Genomic DNA, 20,527 nt, shown 5'->3' on the forward strand with positions numbered 1-20,527 from the left:
TCTGCCCCCCCCCCATGCCGTTTGGCAGGGGATTGTTTTAAACAGTCCCTCTTAAAGTGCCCCTCCTGCCTGCATTTAAAACAAGTTCTCTCCCCAATGGTCTTAGTGTTTCTTGGTCCGGGCTGCCAATGCCTGGGTAATAGCCTCATTGCAGATGTCTAAGCCAGTAAGGCTAAAGCTAGTGATTGGGACTGGTGCTGTTGCATTCACACATCCTGAGAGGCCACCACCCATCTGCTCAGGGTACTCTTTCTCAATCTTGCACAGGCCATGCGGTGGTCTGCATTCATTCTTTCCCAGACCAGCAGCTTTACAAACTGATCTCATAGGTTCCCTGTGGGCAGCTTGTGGTTTATACTCTTTTGGAATCAGTCTACAAACTCAGCTAGAAGTGCACCAGGTTTTTGCCTCACTCCTGCTATGGGGGTCTCAGTGGGCCCATCATCCAGTTTGTACCAAACAGCAAGTCCAGCCTGCATCACCTGGTCATGGTACAGGCCAGGTATTGTGGCCTTTTGGACGCCAGTGGAGTACCCTTCTCCTGTCCCTGTTAACATGGCAAAAGTAATAGGTATCATGGGTTAAGCCTGCCGGTTATTCTCTGCTCGCAATCTGCATTCCTCCTTAAAGAAAGCACACCATTTAATAAACTGAGAACTATTGAGGACAGCTTTGGCAACATCTAGCCAGTCCTTAGGGACACACAGGTGATAATCAATGTCCTATAATAGGGTAAGGGCCCAAGGAGAGTTTGGGCCATCCTCCACCAACGTCTTGTGGAACTCTTTAAGGTCCTTAGCTTGCCCTGGATCCCATTCCAATGGCCTGTTAGCTCCAGGTGCCAGATTGACTGGATATGCTTGGGGAAGTGAATCCTGTGGCCAAGGGTCCAGGCTCCCAAGTGGCACTTCATTAAAGGGCAGGCCTCCGAGTAGGTTACTTCCCCAGCCCTCGGCCTCTCCGTGGAAGGCTGGTAGGGGTCCGAGTCTTACAGATCTCTCTTGCAGGTCACGGAGGGCACCATACCACCCCACTCTGAATCAGGGGAATAGGGAGGGGCCTAGGAGAGTCAGGGACACCCGAGTCAGAGGGGGTAACCTTCACCTTCGTTTTGATTTCCACTGCCCACTCAACTCACTCTCAGCGCCATCTTTGTTGCCCATGTGCTCCACATGAATATAAATACTATTTTTTTATCTGCATATCTTAAAAAATCATGCTGACAACATGAAATAAAAAAAACCCAAAGTTTAAAACCTTCTTCTAGGCAAGTTAAAGAATTACTGAGAACAAGTATTTTAAGAATCATTTCAGAAAGCTTGAACTCAGGGCCTGGGTTCTATCTCTGAGATTAATAGCAAGGCTATTGCTGCCACATTGAACCACAGTGCCATTTCTAATTTTCTCGTGGTTAATTGAAGAGAAGAATCCCACTGACTTTCCTGTCCAACCTGACTTTGAGCTGGGATCTGGAGATCTCAGCCCTCTGAATAGCTAGAATTATAAGCATGAGCTACTGGCACATGGCTACACTAATTGCTTAACTAAAAGAGTTAAAATTAAATGTTAATAATGTTTAACTTTGTAAAATAAAGTTAACTGAAATGCCTTTTACTAGTAATAAGGGATCAAATGTGTCTACTTTGTAGGTGGGTTACAAAGTTCTTACCAAAAGCTACATAATTTCCTTGTTTTCTATTCTTCCAAAATTGTTTGCTCTCCAGAATCATGCCTTATCTTTCCTTGCTGGTTTCTGTAGCTTATTTTATACATGCTCACAGCTTCTTCAATTATCATTTCCTTATGTGAAGAGCTTGCAAATATCTATTTTCAATCCAAACTACTTTTATGCACCTCTCATCCATATATTCAACTGCCATAAATACTTGTGAAACAGTAATCTTGTCTTTCCATTACTGGATATAAATGTGTAAGTAAAATTTAGGAAAATAAAGGAATAACATCAATAAATATAGCTGATGATTGTAATAGTAATGCTAAATATTACTACAATGCTGTTTTTCTGGGCAATTTAATATAAAGCTCAAGGAAAACAACGTTTTTGAGTGCTGATATTGGGGTTTAAACTCAGGACCTTACCTTCTCACTTATGCATTTTCCCTCAAGGGCGGTGTTTTACCCTTGAGCAGACACAGCTTTTATTTTCATTGATGTTCTCTGCTGTGTTCAAAAGCAGGATTTTTAAACCTCTTAATAAAGTGATTCTTAAATATTCATAGGGGAGCAAAAGAAGAATAGAAGACAATAGAAGAATAAAAGAGTGTAAGTTCAGGCTTGAAATCCTAGCTACCCAGGAGGCAAAGAGATGAAGATTTTGTTTCAGAGCCAACCAGGGGAGAAAAATCTGTGAGACTCCTATCTCCAATTAACACCCAAAATGCTGGAAATTTATTTGGGGGATTATTTAGAGATAAGAAACCCTTTGTCTTTCCTTCTTGGGCTGGATTGAAACCGGGATTCTCAGATATCAGCTCTCTGAGTATCTAGAATTACCGGTGTGTGCTAACAATGTCCAGTTTCGAGAGGGCAAGGTACTGATTTCAAGCTCAAGGAACAGCACAAAAACAAAAACAAACCTTATGAAATACAAATATACTGATAGAATACAAACCCAAACAAACCAAACATGGGTATCTAGATGGGTGAAGGTCTTAATAAAATTATTATCACTATTATCTTTTCTGGCATTTTAAGTAACCCGAAATTATGCATTAAAGGCATAGCTTAGTGGGTAGAGTACTAGCTAAAATGAAATGTATCAAACCTACTTAAGGAAGAAAGAGAAAAACAAACAGAATCTACACATATTTCGTTAATGTACTTTTAAATGCATTCCAATAAAGAAAACTCTAGGCATTGATGAATTTATTATTGACTTTTCCTAAAACTTTGAAGAGATCATTTTGATTATACAAAAATACTTCTTTAGAAAGGTAAGAAATAGTAGCTGCCCTCTTAAAAGTTTCTTTTTTTTTCTTTTTTTTTTTTTTTGGTCCAGTCGTAGGCCTGAACTCTGGGCCTGGGCGCTGTCCCTCAGCTCTTAGGCTCAAGGCTAGCGCTCTACCACTTGAGTCATATCGCCACTTCCGGATTTTTTCCCCTGCTTATGTGGTGCTGAGAAATCGAACCCAGGGCCTCATGCATGCATGGCAAGCACTCTACCACTGAGCCACCTTGCCAGCCCTTAAAAATTTCTTTAAAAAAATACCGAGCTGAATTTTGTCTGGAATTTTATTCCATGTACTGAGCAATTAAGGCGAATTGTTTCAGGACATTGAGTCTTCTAACCATTAAGTACTTTATTCATCACTTACTTAGTCCTTATTTTTTGTATAACATTTGAAAGGTTCTATAAAATCCATTTGGAGGGTCTTTACTCAAAGCAGAATGGCATAATGTAAGCATCTCAGGATTTAGAGCAGTGAGTATGAAAGCCATGAACAGTTTATCTTGTCTTTGAAGAAAATTTTAATACATAGAGCATAAATAAGAAAGAACATTTTAGGTGATAGAGTAAATAATGGAGGCCAGGAGGTGGCCTAGCACCACCATAGGAAGACGAAAGCTTGGGTGCACCCTAAGGGAGAACTGTCCTGTCCTGTTCTGTCCTGTTGAGATACTTGTCATGCATCAGGTGCCTGCACAGGGAGGGCTGGCACTACTAACACAGCACCATGAATACGGTCAGCTTGGCGTCTTCCATGGTTCACAGCAGAAACCAGATGAAGTGGAGCAGGGATTGGACAGAGGGTGACCCGTGTTTGTTGGATGGTACTTCTATGCATACATGATGAAGACCACAGACCTGCTTTTGTTTTTCCAATAGAGAAACTGCAGCACTGCCTGGGGCACGAGCATGTCCACTTGCCTGGGAAGCTTTGGGCCATGGAGTCCTCCACCAGCATGTTGGCAGAGCCAACACTGTGGAGTGTAGAAAGTAGTATCAAGGTTCCCAGTAGTTCTCGCTTTCCTCACAGTCAATGCCCAAAACAAATGGAACCATGGGTGGCCCTTGTTTCCAGGAACCCCAACTGGAACACTTCAAGGCTCTGGATCAGTGGGGTCCATCAAACTGAACATCCTAGCCAGACACTACATCCACTTCTGCCTTCTTTGAGGACTCCAACACCAACATGGACAGTGCTGCTGTGCTTTTTTGCTGGCCATGAGGGAAGAACAGGAGTGTGCTCCCGAGCACATGAACTCCTGAGCCCCAGAGGGCTTACTCTGTGACATGTACCTGAAGAAGAGGGTCCAGTACTTCTGGCGTGCCCTTCTCCACGCAGTTTACCTTGCATGTGATTGTTGTCTTCATTCTGGGAGCCTTCCTGCTCCACCATCGCTGCTGCCAATGTGGCCCAAATACTATAACCTTTAGAAAGACTAGGTCAAAGCCTGAAAATATCAATACCAAGAATTGGGTACATTAAAGAGGAGGGTATGGAAAGGGTAGACAAATGAAGGGAGGAAGGGACAGAATGTAAATGAGCTCATTGGATGAGAGTGAGGGAACAGAAGATGCTGTATGAAAGGTAATGTATTTATCTGTTTCATGAAATTGAAATCCCTCTACACAACCTCTTTATAATAATTATAAACTAAATTACTTTTCTAAAAAGGAATTCATTGCATATACCACAAAACTAAGAAAAGTAAGGGAAGGGGTGTGTCGGGGGGTTGTATGTTGAAAGGGTGGCATGGATCAATACGCACTGTTTTCATAAACTGCTTTGTTACATGGCACTTCTTTTGTACAACTACTTAAAGATAATTGACAAATAAAAATAATAAATGAGTAGATGTAAGATAAGGTGAGTACAGGAGAAAGAAATGGTTGATATATACTTCTGATATGGAACAGGGCTTCCCTTTAGGTTGGAATCCTGTAGAAGAACTCTACTGTTTTTATAATATTTCAGAATAAGATGAGATTCATAAAGCATGATTCATTATAATTTGTCAAAAATAATTTAAATAGTTGTTAATTGCCCAACAAAATTAAATTTTTATAGTATCTTTGTGAATAAATTTAATTTATGATCATGTTTTGACAGAAAAATCTATGAAAATGTTTTATTTACTTATTTTTGGTCAGTCATGGGGCTTGATCCCTGGACTTGTGCACTACCCATCAGCTCTTCAGCTCAAGGCAAGCACTCTACCACTTGAGCCACAAAGCCATTTCTGGTTTTCTGGTGATTAATTAGAAATAAGAGTCTCATGGACTTGCCTGCCTGGTCTGGCTTTGAAGCCAGAACCTCAGATCTCAGCATATTGTGTAGCTAGTATTACAGGTGAGGGCCACCGGTGCCTGGCTAAAAATCTTAATTCCAATTCACCTGCATAAAGCCAGAACTTGAAGCTTTGCTTAAAAGGTGGAATGCAGGCAAAAAGTGAAAAGCAAATACTAGCAGAGAGGCAGGCAGAGAATGAGAGAGGAAAAGAGAGAGGGAGAAAAGATAGAGAGAGGGCAAGAGAGAGGGAAGGAGACAGGGAAAAATGTAAAAACGGGGGAACAATGGGAGGAGACAGGCAAAAGTGGATGATGAAAGTGAATATTATAAAAATATATGAAAATATAATGGAGTCCATTATTTTGTGCAATAATAAGGCAATATGTTTAATAGAAATTCAAGTGTGAAAGCAAATTTCTCAATTTATAAGTTTTATTTAGAAGTAATGAGGATGGAGATTAGCTGCTGGGGAAGGTATTACTTGCATTCTATTCTAAAACCCCGACCACAATCCCTGAAGATGTTCCTATCCAGGCCAATCAAGTAGCCACTGCCAGTTTTTGAAGCAAAAAAAGAGAAGTGTCATTCTGAGAACCAGAGGATTATAATGGCTAGCCATCTGTGGCTCAGGCTTGTAATCCTAATTACTCAGGAGCCTGAGATGTGATTATCCAAGTCAGGACAAGCAGGAAATCTTAATCTCAAGTTAAACACCACAAATAGGAAATGGAGGTGTGGTTCAAGTACAAAGGCTCCAGGACAGCACTCAGGCACTGAATTCACCTTCAGGTTCAGTACACACACACACACACACACACACACACACACACACACACACACACACACACACACACACACACACACACACACACACACACACACACAACGTTAATTATATATTAGAAAACACAGTCATATGTCAATATTTAATGCTCACAAATGTTAACTCCTACTGAATTTCACATTCTCTTAAAAGAGAGTAGCTTCTTGACAGAATGTCCTTAATTTTTAAAAAGAATTTATAGCCATACTTCTTTGGCAGTCTCTATCACAAATTAGAATGGCGGGGGAGGGGAGAGCATGGGAAACTAGCCACTTCCTTTATGCTTCAATGATATTCTTGTACTTCACTAGTGGAAAAACATTAGCAGGAATGAGATGTGTCTAAAATAATATAAAACCATTGAAATTGCCGCTGATCATGTACAGGCTGATTAATTCTGTACAATATGACATATACATTGAACACCACAGGATGCGCTTTCAAGTGAGAAGCAACCTATATATGATATAATCGGTAATGTGTGTATTTTATACTCATGGACATAGATATTTGTATATGCATGGGAAATGTTCTGGCAATATATATCTGACAATGGAATTCTTTGGGGAATGGGGTATATGGTTATGCAGATGGATTGGGGAGAAAAATTTAAACCCTAGATTTGAATTATGACATTTATATACAACCAAAAATCTGTTACTTTCAAAATTAAAAAAAAACACCTACTAGCATATGAGCTAAGAAAAATACCACATAAAGCTGTAGTGATTTTTTTCTCACTTTTTGATTAGCACACATTCTTCCAAGGGATTTGATTATGAAATTTTCGTATATTCAAACAAGGTATCTTTATGAGACTCATCTCTTCCATCACTCCACACATCCTGATACACAGGATGAACCACTTTTAGGTGCAGTACTACCAATAAAAAGGGGAAAAATGAAATATATAAAAATTTAAAAATTACTATTAGTGTAGTCCTCACCCCTATAAAATGCTTACTTGGAAAGCAGAGTCCAAGATTGCATAGGAAACAATTATCAAGATCCCCTTCTCAGCTGGAAATGCAGTTTAGTGGTAGAATGCTTGCCTAGTATGCATGAAGCCCTGGGTTTGATTCCTCAGTACCAAATAAACAGAAAAGGTGGCTCAAGTGGAAGAGCACTAACCTTGAGCAAAAGAAACTAAGGGACAGTGCTCAATTCTGAGTTCAAGCACTACAACTGGAAAAAAATAAACAATCCCATTCTCAATCAATGAGTAAGCATTTGTGCGTCCAGGTATGTAGGTATGTAATAAGAGGCATTCTAACCCTGCGTTCTAACACAACCTATGGAACTCATGATATTCATTCAAAAGTAACTGCTAAAAACAGGGCTAGCTAACATTTCTCTAACGTGCAAAGAAACGAATTTAATCTATGTACACAACGTGCATGTGTACACATACAGATTCTACAGCAAGAAAGATATTCTGATAATTATGTGCTACAAATCCTGCCTTTTTCTACTACTTGCTCATTCTAGAATAATAGCATATGCACAACAGTGGGTGCGAGATGAACTCAACACCTTCTAGGAGATGTGTGGCCTGATCATAGAAACAAAAACATGTATTTCTTTTAATGTACATATTATGAAAACATATACATGCTCATATATGTCTATAAGTTGAGTGTATTACACAGCTATATGACTCTGTATGTTACATAAGCACTGAAAAAAGGAAGGAAAGGTCCACGGTTACCTCAGAAAAATTACTGAGCCATGACTCTGGTCTCATTATTTTTTCTGGTTAATTGGAGATAGAATCTTACAACTTTTCTGCTTTAGGGATCTTCAAACTACAGTCTTCTAGGTTTCAGTCTCCTAAGTAGCTAGAGTTACAGGCAAGCCAGACTGGAGATATAGCTTAAGTGGAGAATAATCAACCTGGAGAGAAAAAGCTATGGAAGAGAATAAGGGCTTGAATTCAAGTGCTAGTACTGAGGTATGTGAGCCCACACAGGCACACACACACGCACACACACACACACACACACACACACACACACACACACACACACACACACACACACACACACACACACACACACACACACACAGAGATTAACAAGAATGAAACTCTGGTGACCCAGCTATATCTGTATACTTTAAATCACCTGTTTAATAATCTAATAATACAGAAATGAATCCTCAAGTTTTCTCCTCTTTATTATATTAGGTGTCTTAATTACCTTATCAGGGTTTTTTACTTTTCTTTTTTCTCCTGTGTGTGTGTGTGTGTGTGTGTGTGTGTGTGTGTGTGTGTGTGTGTGTGTGTGTGTGTGTGTGTGTTATACACACACACTGGTGTATGTATAACAATACGGAGACTTGAACTAAGTGAATTGGCACGATGCTTTTGCTTCTTCTCTCAAGGCTGTTGCTCTACCCCTTGAGACACAGAACCACTTCCATCTCTTTTGGGGAAAGAAGTGTTCCATGCATTTTGAAGGCCATACGGGGCCCAATAATAAGTCTATGTATGTCAGCCACATGAGTATATTTTTTCTTATGTGCTAAAATCATCAGGTAATAGTCTTAGTTACAATAAAAAAATTCTAGGGCACTACTCAGGCCTTGATTAATGCCTTGGACCAATACAAAAATAAATGCAGTTTCTTGTAATTATTGCAGTTGACCTATTGCTACTCCTAGGATTATCATCTATGTCAAGGGTCTCTGGATTGTGACTCCCTCCATAGGTAAAGGATCACTCTAAATCTATCAGTCAAATGTAACTAAATCCTCCATATATTACCTTTGTAATACAAATTAAAATTGTTAATAACAAATAAATTATAATAAGTGTAGACAAAAATTCCATAAACACCAAGGATTTAATTCATGCTATGACATTTTTAGACCTCAAACATCACTAAGAATTTTTTCAGAAAACACACTTTTATCTCTACCACTGTGAAACTGAAGAACTGAAATCATACACTACCCAACTTAGAGGCCTACACCAAGAAATAATTAGATGGCAGACATTGGTACAAGCAAACTGTACACCGCATATTCTCCTAAGTGAATTAATACTAAAAACAATGGACATGGTCCAGCTTGAGTTGAAGTTGAATATCTTGTCTCAAGAATAAAAAGTGAGGGCTGAGAATATGGCTTAGTGGGAGAGTGCTTGCCTAGCAGCCATGAAGCCCTGGGTTTGATTCCTCAGTAAGATATAAACAGAAAAAGCTAGAAGTACATTGTGGCTCAAGTGGTAGAGTGCTAGACTTAAGCAAACAAAGCTCAGGAAAATGCCCAGACTCTGAGTTCAAGCTCCAGGACTGGTTTAAAAATGGTGAAGACAGGAAGCAGGGAGAAGAACAGAGTTATTTGTCTGAGCTTACATTTTCTCAGCCTTCATGAACTTTCATCTTGTGATTTGTTTTTATTCTATTCAGTGGTCAACAAACTAGTTTCCTCTGAGTCTCTGAATCCTGTGTTATTTAGAGTTAGGAATCCTGATTTTAGTGTTGGAGATTTTGCTAAATGGAAGAGCACTTGCTGGCAAGTGTCAGGACCTTAGTTTGCTTCTCAGATCTGAAAAAAAGGACTCTTAAATCTTCTTTAGTTTGTGAAACTTCACAGAAGAAATAAATGCTTTCACTCATTCATAGAAGCACAAATTGATACATTTTCTAGGCTCATTTGAGAAAATTTACTATGAAATAGCAAAACAAAAGTCACACACTGATGGTTCACACTTGTAATCCAAGCACTCAGGAGGCTGAGATTTGAAGATTATGGTTTGAAGCCATTTGGTGCAAAAATGTCCGTGAGTCTCTTATCTCAACCAGTGAAAAACAAACCTGCAAAAAAAACTGTAGCTGTAGCTCAAGCAGTAGAATGTTAGCTAAGAGTTATAAAGCCACAGGGCAGCACCCAGTCACTGAGTTCATGTCCCAGAAGAACTGGCAGAAAAAAAATGAACTCAAATTCAAAACAGCTTTATTAGGTTCAAAATAGTTCATAATCATCGATAATAACTTGCCATTTTGGGCCAAACAAAACAATTATTTTTCTTTAATGAAATAGAATAGGACACTTTACTTCTTAATTAGTGCTAAATCATGTAGGATTTCACAGTGTGGAAAGATACCTTTTCTAATGATAGCAGAAAACTTCAGTATCACTGTATGTATTATATCCCAGGACTGTAAAACATATAAAGTTAGATTTGTGCTCCATGGACCAAATTTCATGATTCATAAAAGAGTATCTTCACAGTATTTTATTTATACTGAACCTTTTGTCATTCTTTATTATTGACCACAACATAAATGTTAGTAAGGCTTGCCTTTTCATTGGAAAATTCTCTAATTTTTTAAACTTTCCTTTCTTTTATACAGCAAATAAAACTATGTATGGCATGTGAATATCACCAGTAGGGAAGTAAGTATGTCACCTCTACAATGCTCTGGACCTGCTTGATCATCTCACCTAGCTGCAGCTCTGTCCTTTCAGACATCCTTTTAGGCCAATTGATCTTCTCCTTAGTGCCCAGGTTAGGTTGTTCAGCAACTTCCCTCCAGTCTCCAAGGATAGCTCATGGCTGTTTCTTCATTGCAGAAAATAGATTTCTCTATTCTACAAAAAAATAAATGTGATTGGGTGAAGCCTCTACTGTAATAAAGATTTCATTTTACATTAGTCCATGTTTCCTTTAGAGAATTCTCTAAATGTTTAATTAATGGGAGGAAGGGGCTGGGAAAGAGTGAGGGAACAGAAGACACTGTACAAATGGAAGTGTATTCATTACCTTACTCATTTTATTGTAATCCCTCTGTACATGCTCTTTATAATACCAATAAAGTAAATCAATAAAAATATTCAATTAGATGAATCTGGTCAGAATGTAGACATGTACACCTATTCACCTAACAAAACTAATGCTTTACACACATCAAGAAAACAGTGTACTCGCAAATAAATCGTACTTAAATGGTTTGCTAGGCCGATCTAGCCCAGCCACCACTGCCACGCCTGGTTCTTTTGTCCAAGATGGGACGCCAGGGGCACTGCCTTCTGGCCTTCAATGCAGCCACTGAGAGGGTCTGTTGGCCGCTGTTCCACCTCTTCAGCCCTGAAGCTGCACAGTGGAGCCAAGTTAGCACGTGTTGTAATCTTCAATGTGGCTGCAGTTGAAAGGGAGGCAGGCTGCACATGAGGCCTTTGGCACCCAGAATCCATCTCAGGCTTGAGTCCTTGGGAAGCCCCACGGCGGAGTGGGGGTTGCCACTGGGCAGAGAACCTCTAAGCTAGCAGTGTGCGCTCCTTGGGCTTGGGCACCAGCAGCAGCAGGGACTAGGACGGCAAGTCCTCAGGGACTCAGGAGCCTTGGCCCATCGCACCATGCCTGGTCCTGCTCCCGCCTCCTGAGGACTGGCCTGTGGGCCCTGTCCAGTGCCTGTGAGCACCAGATGCTGCTAATCAGCAGCCTGAGTCCCATGCTGTCAGTTGAGCCCCCGAGGACCGGCTTCTCCACCAGGTCTAGGGCCTCAGCGTGACAGCTAGTGCCTGGGCATATGCCCAACCTCCTCGGAGTGGCCTATCTGAATTTCAGGCAGCTGCAGGATGAGCCAGAGGCCAGGAATCAAGTCCTGGCTAGCCAGCAGCTGCCCTTCGTCCTCAGGCTCTAGACAAAGCCAAGGCGCACCTTCCCTGCAGAGGTAATAGCAGCAATGCAGCCATGGATGCAGCAGAAGCACCATTGTCTCCAGGTTGGCCCCACCTGCCTCCAGGTGTGCCCACATCATCAATCCCCTGGGCTGCCTGCTCCTGCACTGATGCTGTACATACCTGCAGTGCTCATTTTCTTCTGTATCCGCCCTCCCCCTCCCCAATCCCTGGGGGCACCTCTGACTCCTCTACCACCTTTGCCCTGAACATTTAGCATATGGGCCACTCATAGAGTTCATAGTGGTCGAGGGACCTTTTGTAGAACAGCCTCCAGGAAAGAGTCAAGGGTCAGGGTGATAGAGAGCCTTGAGTGTGTGGAAAAGGTATTGCACACATATTTTGATAGGATAAGAAATCAAAAGAAAGCAAAAATTATCAAATTAAAAAAAAGAGATTAACCAGGCATCAATTGCTCAGGGCTTTTATCCAAGCTCCTCAGAAGGCTGGGAGCTGAGGATCAAGATTGGAAGCCAGCTTGGGAAGGATGGTCCCTGAGATTCTTATTTCCAATTATCTACAAACAACAACAGCAACAAAACCCACAAGTGAAGCTGTGGCTCAAAATGATAGTGTTAGCTTTGAGCATGAAGCAATGACAGGGCTCCAGCAGCATCTGCAAAACTTGAGAAGCTCGCCACTCCCAGGATAGCTCACAGCCACAGAGGAGGCTGTGAGGAGGAATCGATCCCTGGGATACACTTGAGCCACCAAAAGGCACCCTGCTTACTAGCACCAAGGTACCACTTAAAACTCAACAACCCAATTCTAGCTCTTTCTCACCACACTTTGGCAGGAGGGTGGGGGAGCTAGGAAGTAGCATGGTGCACCATTTCGGTTGAGGAGGGGAATATCTGACATCAGACTCACAGATAATACGTGGATAGACTAGAACTTCAGAAGAAGGCCAAGGTCGACAGATATAGTCATTCTGTAACAAGTGTAGAAGGGAGAATCTTGAGTCTAAGGACTCCATAGTGCCCAGTTTTGGGGTTAGTGGCAGTAACTCCCCCCTGTTGTGTCGATTAAGTGGTAGCATTTGGTTTGCTAGCCTATGAATGGCAGACACGAAGTGGGGATGGAGTGAGGCTGGTGCCTGGGTGACTCCCTTTTGCTGAGTTGTTGCCACTGCCACCATATGGACATGCCTGGGCTTGGAGCAAGGCTGTAGCGTCGGTGGGACTGATTGGTTCTGAAGAAGCAGAAGGTGGAGCATCTTCTGCAAGTGATGCCTCCATTACTGGTGGTCTTCCTGTCATCATGGGGCTTTGGGCTCTGCACCATAAGCGGCAGCCTAATGGAACCCTGAGGAGTCAGGAGCCAGACAGCTGAGTGCTTGGTATGGTGCAGACAGAATGCTGCTTCCCAGTCTCCCACCCCAATCTGGGTTTACTTCAAATCTATGGCTCCTTCTCCTTCCTCCTCCTCTGGTAGTTATCCTCAGCAGCAGCACTTGAACAGTCAGTCTGTGCTTCTTCCCACTTTTCTCCCAGGTGGGGTAAATGGAGGCTGTGAGGATAGAGTTGTCCACTCAGTGGAGTCAGAAATAGAACCCAGAGCCCTTGGTACCACAGTATGAGACACTTCTTTCTACATTCCATACTTTATAATCAGTTTTTTCTGTTGCCCTCTCCTGTCCCCTGACCTCATCCAGAGATATCTTTCTAGGGAGTACCCTGTCTGCACATGCCTGTATCCCAGGATGTGGTGCCTCTATTAGAACTGGTGCCCTCATAATCTCTGCTCCCCTCCCTCACCTCCACCTGCTTATCCTTGTGTCTCTACTCAGGTAAGTCCCTTTTGAAACCATTTGCACAGAGAACCCGGGCCTCCCTGCTCCTTCTCCCTATTCACCATTTTTAGGTACTGTTGATTCCCTGAAGAGTGAGTGCAAAGATGCTCTTGGAACTGTAGGTCCCTTGGATGGGGTGAAATGTGAATTTCTGGTTCTTGAGGAACTTGCCACTTTTGACTCTCCAGTAGTATATAGGTGTCCTGATGGAAGAATTGCCCAAAATGTCATCTAAAGCAGTTCTCTGAGGGTAAAATTACACATGCCTTCCTTCTCTGCTATGAACTAATGGGACATGGTATTTTTTTGTATTACAAACAGTGATCATACATGTTTCCGCATCTTTGAAACTTACTCAAGTACTTGCACGTGTGTATGTGCATTTGGACTAAATTAGCAATTTTTCTTCGTGTGTGTGTGTGTGTGTGTGTGTGTGTGTGTGTGTGTGTGTGTGTGTGTGTGTGTGTGTGTGTGCATATGTGTTCAGATCTTGGGTCTTAAACTCAGGGCCTGTGTTCTTTCTTTTAGGTTTTTTCACTCATGGCCAGTGTTCTACCACCTGATCCATTGCTCTACTTCTTGCATTGTGGTGATTCTGCAAGGGATGCTTTAGAAATAACATTCTCAGATTTCTGCATCCTGAGTAGGTAGGATGGAACTCAAGAATTTGTACTTGCCAGGCAAATGCTCCTGCAGGAGCTAAATCCCTAAACCCAGCTCATATTTTTGATTGGCTGATTTTTGCTCACAAGTGGTGCTCTACTTTGTGAGCTAAATCTCTCTTTGTGGATATTTTTGTTTTCCTTTTTGTTTGTTTTTGGCCTGTCATGGGGCTTGAACTCTGAGCTTGGGCACTATCTCTGTGGTTTTCAGCTCAAAGCGAGCACTTTATTGCTTGATCCACAGTGCCACTTCCGGTTTTCTAGTGATTTATTGGAGATAAGAGTCTCATGGACTTTCCTGCCCGGACTGGCTTTGAACCATGGTCCTTAGATCTCAGCCTCCTGAGTAGTTAGAATTACAGGCATAAGTCCCTGGTGCCGGGCTCCTCCTGTTTTTGTTTTTCATTTGTTTTCCTTGTTAATTAATAAGAGACTCAGATTTGCCTACCCAGGTTGGCTTTTGAAGATCAATCCTCTCACATCAAACCTCATGACTGGCTTATAGCTGTGAGTCACCAGTACCTCTCTTTGATTTGTCATTTTTGACAAATGCCAAATGTGTCTTTTGAGATGGTCTGAGCATTGCACTAAACCCAAGGCAAATTTCAAGAGAATGACAAAGATGTAGAGACCACATGTTGACTCACACACACCATTACATAATGTAAGTTAAAGACTTTCTTCCCAGAAAAACACAACTCTTACCTTTATACAAGCTATGGTTCTTTTTTTTTATTTTTTTATTTTTAATTGTATTTTATTTTATTTGGGAACATACTGTACAGAGGGGCTACAATTACATGGGCAGGATAAGGCAAATTTTTCTTACCAAGCATTGCAGCCTCCTCCTTTGTTTACCCTTCACTTCCCTTCCCCGCCTCCCCCCTCCCCCCACCCAATTTTACCGCCCTCCCCCAACAAAACTATACCCCCCTCCCCCCCCCCCCCCACACCGACATTGTAAAGCTGGTTTTGACATAACATTTTGTACTTCTCATTGTTGCAACAGTTCCACCTGAATCCTTAAACAACTTGTTTGTCCCCATCTCCTCCACATGTTATACTGACATCAAATATAATGAAAGCGGGGGTTACACTGTGGGGGAGGGACATACAAAGCAACAAAGAAATAATCTTGTAAATGCGTTAGAAACACATGCATGAAAGAAACGAAAACATTAAAATACATATTTAAGGGTTCATTTTCCTAACATCACATTATCTGACCTTTTCCGCTTGACTCATACCTATACTAGATATTGCAAATAAGGGAAACCATGGGACCTATGCTTCTTTGGGCCTGGCTTACTTCACTTAATATAATTTTTTCCAAACCTTTCCATTTCCTAACAAATGGGGAAATGTCATTCTTTCTGATGGAGGCATAGAATTACATTGTGTATATATACCACATTTTCTTGATCCATTCATCTACTGAGGGGCATCTGGGTTGGTTCCATATCTTAGCTATGGTAAATAATGCTGCAATAAACATAGTTGTGCTGGTAGCTTTAGTGTGGTCTTGTTTGTAAACATTTGGGTAAATGCCCAAAAGTGGGATTGCTGGATCATAGGGGGGATCTATGTGAAGTCTTTTGAGGAACCTCCATACTGCTTTCCAAAGTGGTTGAACAAGTTTACATTCCCACCAACATTGAAGTAAGGTTCCTTTCTGTCCACATCCCCTCCAGCATCTGTTGTTGTTAGAGTTCTTGATTTTTGCTGTTCTAACTGGAGTGAGGTGATATCTCAATGTTGTTTTGATTTGCATTTCTTTTATGGCTAGGGACGTTGAACATTTCTTCATGTGTTTATTGGCCATCCTTCTTTCTTCTTCAGAGAAGCTTCTCTTTAAGTCTTTTGCCCACTTATTTATTGGGCAGTTGTTTCTTTGAGGATTTGTTGTTGGGGGGTTTAATTTTTTGAGTTCCAAGTATATTTTAGATATGAGACCCTTGTCCGTTGTATGGCTAGTAAAGATCTTCTCCCAATCTGTGGGCTTTCTATTGATCTTGCCAGCTATGTCATTTGCCCTGCAGAAGCTCTGCAATCTTATGCAATCCCATTTGTCCAACCTTTCTTTGATTTGTTGTGCTTCCGGGTCTCTATTCAGAAAATTTCGACCTGAGCCAAGGAGACCTAGGGTTTCTCCTATTCCATCCTGTAATGTTTTCAGAGTGTCTGCTTTGACTCCAAGGTCTTTGATCCATTTGGAGTTGATTCTGGTGCAGGGTGATATATAAGGATCTAGCTTTAGTTTTCTACATGTAGTTAACCAATTTTGCCAGCACCATTTACTGAAGAGGCTGTCTTTCTTCCATTCTATTGTTTTAGCTTCCTTATCGAAGATTAGATGGCTATAGGTCTGTAGGTTCATTTCTGGGTTTTCAATTCTATTCCATTGGTCCTGAGGTTTGTTCTTATGCCAATACCAAGCTGTTTTGATTACTATGGCTTTATAGTAGAGTTTGAAATTTGGTATTGATATTCCTCCAGCAGTGTTCTTTCCATTGAGGAGCGTTTTTGCTATTCGGGGTCTTTTATTGTTCCATATGAATTTTTGGATTGCCTCCTCTATTTCCTTGAAGAATGAGGGTGGAATTTTGATAGGTATCGCGTTGAATTTGTAGATAGCCTTGGGAAGTATTGCCATTTTCACGATGTTAATCTTGCCAATCCAGGAGCATGGGAGGTTTTGCCATTTTTTAAGTTCTGTGTTGATTTCCTTTTTCAAGATTTTAAAGTTTTCATCATAGAGGTCCTTCACTTCTTTGGTTAAGTTAATTCCTAGGTATTTTATTTTTTGTGGGGCTATTACAAATGGAGTTGCTTTCCTAATTTCAGTAACATTTTTCTCATTGTTGGCATACAGAAAAGCCATTGATTTTTGGGGGTTAATTTTATAACCTGCTACTATGCCAAAGTTTTGAATCAGCTTGTGTAATTTGGGAGTGGAGTCTATGGGATTCTTTAAATACAAGATCATGTCATCTGCAAAGAGGGAGAGTTTTATTTCTTCTTTCCCTATTTGGATCCCCTTTATGTCTGCATCTTGTCTTATTGCTGTAGCTAGGCATTCTAATACTAGATTGAAGAGAAGTGGAGAGAGTGGGCATCCTTGTCTTGTTCCTGAGTTAAGAGGAAATGGCTTTAGTTTTTCACCATTGAGTATAATGCTGGCTGTAGATTTGTCATATACAGCCTTTATTGTATTGAGGAATGTTCCATGGATTCCTAATTTTTCCTGAACCTTCATCATAAAGGGGTGTTGGATCTTGTCAAATGCTTTTTCTGCATCTATTGAGATAACCATGTGGTTCTTATTCTTGCTCCTGTTGATGTGATGAATAATATTAATTGATTTGCGTATATTGCATCCCTGAAATGAATCCTGTTTGATCATGGTGTATGATTTTTTGGATGAATTGTTGAAGTCGATTGGCCAAAATTTTGTTGAGAAGTTTTGCATCAATGTTCATCAAAGAAATGGGTCTGTAGTTCTCTTTCTTTGATGAGTCCCTGCATGGTTTTGGGATGAGGGTTATGATGGCTTCATAGAATGTGTTCGGTAGTGAGCTTTCTCTTTCAATTTCATTGAAGAGTTGGAGGAGTATTGGTGTGAGCTCTGCTTTGAAGGCCTTGTAAAATTCCGCTGTAAAACCGTCTGGTCCTGGACTTTTCTTAGCTGGGAGGTCTCTTATTGCTGTTTCTATTTCAATGCTTTATATGGGCCTGTTAAGCTGGTTTAACTCATCTTGCTTTAGTTTTGGCATGTCAATATTTGCTAGGAAAAGGTCCATTTCTGTCAAGTTCTCAAACTTATTAGCATAAAGTTTTGAGAAGTATTCCCTTATAATGTTCTGAATCTTGGTTGTTTCCGTGGTGATGTTTCCATTCTCATCTCTGAGTTTATTAATTTGGGTGTGTTCTCTCCTTTTTCTGATAATGTTTGCTAAGGGTCTGTCAATTTTGTTAAGTTTTTCGAAGAACCAACTCTTTGTTTTGTTGATTCTTTCTATAGTTTTTTTTGGATTCTAATTCATTTAATTCTGATTTAATTTTGATTATTTCTTTCCGTCTACTGGATTGGGGTTTATCTTGCTGCTCTTTTTCAAGGAGGTTTAGATGTGTCATTAAATTGTTAGTTTCCGATCTCTCCAATTAGTTGATGTAGGAGCTCAGAGCTCTAAACTTGCCTCTGAGTACTGCCTTTGCTGTGTCCCAGAGGAGCTGGTAATTTGTGTGTTCATTTGTGTTGAATAGCATGAACATTTGAATTTTCTTTCTAATCTCTTCCATGACCCACTCATGATTCAGCAGTGTGTTGTTCAGCCTCCATGTGATACTGGACTTTCTTTGGTGGCTTTTGGTGTTGAGTTCTAATTTAATTCCCTTGTGGTCAGAGAGAATGCAAGGTATAATTTCAATGTTTCTGAATTTAGACAAGTTTGCTTTGTGGCCTAAAATGTGGTCTATTTTAGAAAACGTTCCATGTGCTGCTGAGAAGAACGTGTATTCTGTTGCTGCTGGGTGAAATGTTCGGTAAATGTCTGTTAAGTGTAGTTGATATATGCAGCTGTTTAGATCTGTGGTTTCTCTGTTGAGTTTTTGCCGGGTTGATCTATCTAGTGGGGAGAGTGGTGTGTTAAAATCCCCAACAATTAATGTCTTTGGATCTATATGGGATTTGAGGGAAAGTTGTGTTTCTTTGATAAATTTGGGTGCTCCATTGTTTGGCGAATAGATATTTAGAATTGTAATATCGTCCTGAAGGAGAGATCCTTTAATTAGTATGTAGCGACCTTCTTTATCTCTTCTCACGAATTTTAGTTTGAAGTCTATTTTATCTGATATTAGGATTGCAACTCCCGCCTGTTTATGAGGGCCGTTTGCTTGGTAGATTTTGTTCCAGCCTTTAACCTTGAAAATATGTTTGTTTTTACGGGCAAGATGTGACTCCTGCAGGCAGCAGATAGAAGGGTCTTGTTTTTTAATCCAACTAGAGAGTCTATGTCGCTTAATTGGAGAGTTCAGTCCGTGAACGTTAAGAGATAGGACTGAGAGATATTTGGGGGTTCCTGCCATGTTATCCACCTTCTTGGGGGCTGTGAAAACTGGGTTCTTCCTAAGGTTCTTGGATTCTCAGTTTGGGTGCAGTTTCTTGGCATTTGTTGCGGTCTTGTTGGTTTTCTATTTGTAGGACATCTTTAAGAATATTTTGCAGGGCTGGTTTGGTGGAGATGTATTGTTTCAATTTTTCTTTGCTATGGAAGTTTTTTATTTGGCCTTCAGTTATGAAGGAGAGTTTAGCTGGGTACAGTATTCTTGGTTGATAGTTGTTTGTTTTTAGGGCATGGCATACGTCATTCCAGTCTCTTCTTGCTTTGATTGTCTCTGCTGAGAAATCTGAGGTAATTCTAATTGGTTTCCCTTCGTAGGTGATTACCCTTTTCTCCCTGACAGCTGTAAGGATCTTTTCCTTGGTCTGGGTTGATCCTGTGTGGATTATAATGTGACGGTGGGATGTCCTATTCTGGTCTGGTCTATTTGGGGTTCTAAAAGCTTCTTGTATCTGAATAGGCCTATCTTTTTGTATGTTTGGGAAGTTCTCTGCTAGGATCCTCTTAAACAAATTTCCTAGACCATTAACTTCTGTTTCTAGGTACTCCTCTACACCCATTATCCTTAGATAGGGCCTTCTGATGGTGTCTTCCAGGTGTTGGATAGACCTATCATATTTCTTGGACTTGTCTTGGATGGTTGTATGTTCTTTCTCTATAATATCTAGGCTGTCTTCAATCCCTGAGATTCGATCTTCTGCATGGTCTAACCTGCTGTCAAGAGTCTCTACTTTGTTTTTTATCTCTTTTCCTTCTAATTGGTCAGCTTTGATGGCTTCAAGTTCTTTGTTGAAGCTCTGTTTTAGGTCTTGTATGAATTTCTTTACTTCCTCAAGCTATGGTTCTTAAGTACATCTTCATATCTATCTAAAATAGTATACACATTGAAAGGAACTCCACAATATGGCTATGCTTCTCATGCATGATAAACAAGCGCTCTACCACTGAGCCACCTTCCTAGGCCACTAAACAAAAGACTTTAAATGTCAGCTGGGCACTGTTGGCTGACACTTGTAATACTAGCTCCTCAGGAGGCTAAGAGCTGGGGATTGTGGTTCAAAGCCAGCCTGAGCAAGTAAATATATGAGAATGTTAACCAATTAACCACCAAAAATGCCAGAAATGGATCTGTGGCTCAAGGCATAAAGCACTAGCCTTGAGTAAAAATAGCAAAGGGACAGCCCCTGAGT

Source organism: Dipodomys merriami, unplaced genomic scaffold (genome assembly GCF_024711535.1).
Source record: "Dipodomys merriami isolate MVZ:Mamm:240054 unplaced genomic scaffold, mDipMer1.0.p SCAF_88, whole genome shotgun sequence".
NCBI classification, from domain to species: domain Eukaryota; kingdom Metazoa; phylum Chordata; class Mammalia; order Rodentia; family Heteromyidae; genus Dipodomys; species Dipodomys merriami.